This window comes from Alligator sinensis, unplaced genomic scaffold (genome assembly GCF_000455745.1).
Source record: "Alligator sinensis unplaced genomic scaffold, ASM45574v1 scaffold1186_1, whole genome shotgun sequence".
NCBI lineage: Eukaryota > Metazoa > Chordata > Crocodylia > Alligatoridae > Alligator > Alligator sinensis.
In genome coordinates, this window is record NW_005843233.1 from 140,117 (window position 1) to 146,874 (window position 6,758).

The following is a 6,758-nucleotide window of genomic DNA, read 5'->3' on the forward strand; positions in this document are numbered from 1 at the left end:
CATAGAAACCTACCCCCCTGCCCCTTTTATCTACACGATCCCTCCTGTACAGGGTATAGCCATCTATACCCATGGTCCAGTCATGGGTGGGGTCCCACAAGGTCCCCGTTATCCCTGTGACATCATAATTATTTGCATTGAGCAGGAGGATGAGCTCCTCCTGCTTGTTCCCCAAGCTCCTGGCATTTGTGTACAGGCAGGCAAGTATCCCCTGGGGGGCTCCTTCCTAGCCCACAGGTTTTACCAGGGCTGGGGCAGGGGTGGGCTCCCTTAAGTGCCTTGACCTGCTGGCTTTGCAAGGATTGCTCAGCAGGCCAGCAGTGGCGGTAGTCCCCCCGACTACCACCATTTGGCATTTTCAAAAATGCTCAATATGGGCATTTTTTAAAATATTCTTCACTTTTCAAATTTTGATAATAATCTTCAAGAAGATTTACTTTTATTGAATTAATAACCTGTTAGTAACACATCTTTAAGAAGCAGTAACAAGCTGAACCCCCAATCTCCCACAAAGAGAAACAGAAGCAAACACAATCCAAACACTGGACAGTATATTTGCAAAGATTTTTACCCGCTCCAAATTCACGTTAGAGCCCAGATCATTCATGTTCTATTCTTGAGCATATTGTTCAGTCTTAAATGAGCATACAGCACAGCTGCAGGGGGCTCAGCCACAGCTTTGCCTCCCCGGTGCAGCCCATCCCATCCCCTATCAAGCAGTGGCTTCTCCACGTGCTGCTGCACTTTCCCCCTACCTGTGCCAGCTGGTTCCAAAAGGCAAGAGGCTCCACCACCACTTCTGCTGGCCAGTGCCGACCCAGCTGGACATCTCTAGCAGCACATGGGAAGCCAGCCTCAGCCTCATGCTGCCCCAGATGGGATGGGCCCAGCCAGGTCAGCACTGGCCAGAAAAAGCAGCATGCAGCTGAAGGCAGCTTCCCACATGCTGCTGGGGAGGGGAGGAGGCTGGCCAGGTCAGCATTGGCCAGCAGAAGTGGTGGTAGAGCCACGTGCTGCTCAGGACTGACCAGCGCAGGCAGGGGGAAAATGCAGCTAAGCCCCTGCTGCTCCGGCCAGACTCGTCCCGTCCCGAGCGGCACACAGCTCCACTGCCATTTCTGCTGGCCGGTACTATAGATAGAAAATAAATGTCCAGATGTATCTTAGGGCCACCCCGGTCGGGTGGCCGATGGCTGTACCGGCGTCCAGCGGGTGATTGGACAGATGACTTCACAGGAACTAGATGAAAAAAATTCTTCAGGGGCCGCCACTCAAAAATTTGGGCCGGTACAGACCCAGCTGGACTCCTCCCATCTCCAGCAGCATGTGGGAAGCCAGCTTCAGCTGCATGCCACTTTTCCCGGCTGGTGCTGACCCGGCTGGGTCCATCCCATCCACAGCAGCATGCATCTGAAGCCGGCTTCCCACAAGGGGGGGAGTGGAGGGGGAGGCCTGTCCCATGCTGTGGGGGGCAAACCCCTGCCACACACTATCATTTCCTTCCAAATTTTCTTTTTCCCCAAGAGCCAGATCAGCTCCAAAATGTATTGGGCAGAACCCAAGAGTCAAGTTCCAAGTTTCCATTGAGCAAAGCTTGATCCTTCTAGTCCCTTTAGCTCCAGCACCAACAAGTGTCCTCCCTGGCATGCACCAGTCTGGGGATTCACATCCTCCATGGTATTACAGTTCCCAGGGCCAGGACCGAGATGCACCAGTAATGGTCTACACCTAGGATGCTGCCAGGGGTTTGGGAGTGTCTGAAGTCCCAGGCTGAAGGGCCTGGGAGGAGGAAACTGCCCAGGGAGGACACTTCTGTCCAGATGTGAACCCTGGAACTCTGTTTAGTCAAGAGAAATTGGGACTCAATTGGGTAAGACAATTTTTTTTTTTAATAAAATAAAAATGATAAGCTATGTGGAAGCTTGCTCTCACCAGGATCATTGGTCTAGGGGGCATGATTCTCACTTTGGGTGTGAGAGGTCTTGGGCTTATTTCCCAGGTGAGCCCCCTTTTGCAACCAGGCACTAGAGCCCAGGCTGTGGCCAGGGGAACCTTGCCCTGCATGGGGGGGAGCTGCAGGGTGTGCAGGGGGGCACCTGCCTGCTGTGTCTTAAATTGGCAGGACACCTAGCACTCCTGCCACAGACCATGCCCCTCTTACACTGACTTAAGGAGTCAGCTCCCTGTTACTTACCTTGTTAGAAGAATTGTAGGTGTAAGTCCTTTCTCATGGCAAACTGTGCAATGACGTCAGGTACGTTGACAGCTCATGTTTCAATATGTAGTATTCCAAGGTTAGAAAAATGAGCATCTGTCATTGTAGTCCTCAGGTAAGATTTCAGCTGCCCCAATGAAGAACAGCTTCTCTCTGCTGATACTGTAGTAACTGGGATAGTTAGGTAAAATGAATGACTGAAAACCAGGAGAAATTTTATCTCTGTACCTCAGCAAGATGGAGCCTTGGTGCAGGGGGTGTTAACAGCCCAGGAAGGTTCTGGGGGGTCAGATTTTTTTTGTTAAAAAATCTCTATCATCTCCATCTCTATCATCTCTCTAGATAGATAGATAGATAGACATCTATATCTATATCAATCTCTGTCTATCTCTCTGTCTACCATCTTTATCTATACCATCTTTTATATCTCTGTCTGTCTCTTTCTCTATCTCTTTCTCTCTCTATACCATCTTTTCCATCTCTCTCTCTCTCTCTCTTTCTCTCTCCATCTCTCTATATATATCTCTATCTATTCTATCTCTCTCTCCATATATATATATATATATATATACATACCTCTATCTGTATTGCTCCCTCTCTATCTATATATCTATCTCTATCTCTTTCTATCTCTCTCTCTCTATATATATATCTATGTATCTCTATCTATTCCATCTTTTCTGTCACTATCTCTATCATCTTTTCTATCTCTAACTCTCTCTCTAGAGATAGATAACTCTATCTCTATATCTATCTCTCTCAATCTCTCTCTCTATCTATACCATCTTTTATCTCTATCTCTATCTATCTCTATACCATCTTTTCTCTCTCTATACCAGCTTTTCTGTGTGTGCCTGTATACCATCTTTTCTCTCTCCATCTATCCCATATTTTCTATCTCTATCTCTCCCTCTCTATATATCTACCTCTATCTATCTCTATCAGTCTCTATCTATTCCATCTTTTCTATCTATATCTCTAACTCTCTCTCTATATATATATACACATATATATATATTTCTATACCATCTTTTCTATCTATATCTATCTAATTCTATCACTATCTCTATCTAGCTCTCTATATCTCTATCTAGCTCTATCTATCACTATCTCTATACCATCTTTTCTATCTCTGTCTATCTCTATCTCTCTCTCTCTCACTCTATCTAGCTCTTTTTCTCTATCTCTATTTAACTCTATCTCTATCTATATCTCTGTCTCTATCTCTGTCTCTCTATACCAGCTTTTCTATCTAACTCTCTCTATCTATATCAACTTTTCTATTTCTGTCAATCTCTATCTCTGTACCATCTTTTCTATATCTATCTCTATCTCTACCAACTTTTCTATCTCTCTCTCTCTCTCTATATATATATATATATACCATCTTTTCTATATATCTCTATATCTCTGTCTCTATCTTTACCATCTTTTCTATCTACCTATCTCTCTCTCTCTATATATATATATATATACCATCTTTTCTATATATCTCTATATCTCTGTCTCTATCTTTACCATCTTTTCTATCTACCTATTTCTATCTCTATCTCTCTCTCTATCCTATCTTTTCTATATATATCTCTCTCTCTACCATCTTTTCCTTCTATCTCCATCTCTCTAGAGCTAGAGCTATATTATAGATATAGATTTTTCAACAAAAAAATTTTCAACACATATATTCACTCACACACACCGAGTATCACCCCACAAAGAAACACCAGAACCCAGTGCAAAAACCTCACCCACATAGCCCATGCCCCTGGACCCATTACAATATCCACACTGCTCACCACACACATACAAACTCTGATCTTTCAGACCAGGCAACCCCTTCCTTTCATCCCCACCCAACTTGTGGGGTCACAGACTCAGTTCACATGTCATCCATAGAGGACCCGTTCCTGCTGTCGGTGTCCTCAGTTCCATTTGTCTCTTTTCTTCCTCACTGCCACCACCCCTTTCTCCACTGTGGGGGGAGTTGGACGATCCTTTGCCATGTGTCTTTGTACCAGGTAGCTTTGGCAATGTCCTCTCCATCCTCAACTACTGATTTCTGGTAGTAGGTCTGGAGTTCACTCAGAGCCATTTTCACACAGCCTACCACTTCCAAGTCCATGTGCCTGCACAACAGGAGGTTTCTGGCCTTCCACAGGGCACTCCTGATGTAGGATGCAAACTGGTCAAAACGAGGTGATGGGTTCCCCTGGTGTTTGGCAAGGTGCCCATACAGCGCCACTTCTCTGGTTATCCAGCTGACCCCAGCCACCGCTTTGCAGAGCTGTTTCACCCTGTTCCATACCTCCTGGGTGAAGGTGCAGAGCCAGAGGAGGTAGTCGATCATCTCAGTGGCTCCATGGCAGTTGAGTCATTGGCAGCTGGGTTTCCCCAGCTGTGCCTCACTGGTACCATGCCCTCATTGGCAGGGCTCAGTGGGCTATCAGCCACTTCAGGTCCCTGTGATCTTTGTGCAGGTCCTTTTGGATGATGAGCTCCTGCATGGCCTGGCACACATCACCCGGGAGCAAGTCCACAAGCGACATGATGTCCCTCAGCCTTACCATCTCCTGGATCTTCTTGTGGTCGCTCATGGTCACTGGGCTTGTGCCGTGCAGCCTGTACAGACTGTGGAACCAGTTTAGGATCTTGTAGAATCATGGTGAGTCCATGATCCATGGTCTGTGGTTGGTTGGGGTGAACCCCCCCAACCCATGTCCCAAGATGCAACCTGCAAAATCTCTCACCAGGCAAGCTGTTTTGGATTCCATGCTTGTTGCCAGCTTAAAGATCTAACTTATGTACTTGGCCCACAAGAACAGGAGGATGTCTGGCATGCCTCTGCCCCGGCCCTCTTGTCCTTGTACAAGGTCTTCCTCACCACCTTTTCCCATCTGGAGCCCCAGAAGAACATGCACATGGCCCTCTATATCCTGTGGGTGATGCACTCAGAAGGGGGGGAAGACCAGTGAGGTGTACAGAAGCACCACTTTCACAAGCGTGATGTGCCTCCCCATGGAAAGGGTGCGCGTGTGCCACAGTCCCAGGATCTGCTTTACTTTTGCCTCTGTCTTCCCTCATGCTGACCTGCCACTCAGATCAGGGTCAAACTCTATCCCAAGGATCTTGACCCCCTCTTGGGGGACAGAGACCCTGTAACAGGGGGCCTCGCCGGGCCGATTTAACCACGGCCCACCCACCTGTTTCTGGGCTGACCCCCCACGTTCTCACCCACCATGCCTTGCTAATTTAATAGATGTCATTAAGCAGGAGGCTGCCCATTTCCTGCCCCAATAGCAGGGGCACTACATGTGGCTCCATTCCTCCCCTACACTGCAGCCCAAGCCTCGCAGATGGCATCCCGATGTAATCATTGTCACCGGCCCCCACACTGGTCCCCAGAATCCTCCTAATTGAACCCCATCCAGATTCCTGTCCTCAGGCAGTCTCATTTGCCTTCATACCAGGCAGCATAGCTCCCTGAACTGCTCCCCCTTTGGTTGTGGTCCCCCAGCCGGGACCTTTGGTTCACTAGCCCTGGCCCACCGCCAAGCCATCCAGAACCCCAGGCCCTCACTCTAGTGTGTTCCTCGCACTGGGCCCCTGGCCCTTTGACCCTTCTGGTCCTGGCCCCAGCATGGACCAGTCAGGGGAAGTTCAGACAGGCATGAGTCTATGGCCCTTTTCTCTCTCTCCAGGGGTCCACCCTCCAAGCCCTCCAAAGAAGGAGTAACCCATCCTGTTGTGGAGCCTAGGGGTTAAGGTGCCCTGACCCTCCTTTCACTGGGGTGGTAACTGGCCTGGCATTTCCTGGGGGCTCCCGCACCACTGAGAGCCCCACCAGGCTACCCATTCCTGGCAGGGTGCAGTTTTAGGTCATACCCAGGACCAGGAGCCTCCTGACCATCCCCTACAGCTCCTCCCTTACCTCCAGATGATACTAGCAAGCAGCCCTCTGGCCAGGCAGTGTTTTTGCCTGGCCCCCAGCAGCAGAACTGCCCTGTTTATATGGGCAGCCCCAGATTCAAAATGGCTGCCCTCATCAGGCACCTCGCGGCCGCCAGCTGCAGGCCTTTAAAGTGGCAGGCACTAACAGTGCCCTGCCACAGACCCCCAGGGTTTCCAGATCCCCAAGCTTGCCCACCGCATGGCAGGTGTTCTTGCTCACATTGAGCTTGCCCCCCCCTGTCCCCCACCTCATAGACTTGCACGTGCCATGGGACTCTCTACTGACCACTTGTTCTGGCACAGGATGTTCAAGTCATCCATGTAGGCCAGGACCTTGGCCTCTTGGTTGTTGCTCCCCAGCATGTGGACTCCACGGACCCCTGGGTCCTACCTCAGGTGCTGGGCCAGGGGCTTGATGGTGCAGACAAACAGGATCAGGGAGAATGGGAAGCCCTGCTGCACCCCCAACTGCACCACAATCCAAGCACCCAGGAAGCTGTTGATCTGCACTTCACTGCTCATGTCCATGTAGAGGGTCCTGATCCAGGTGATGAAGGTTGGGGGGACCCCGATCTGCTCCAGTGTCTGGAACAGGAAC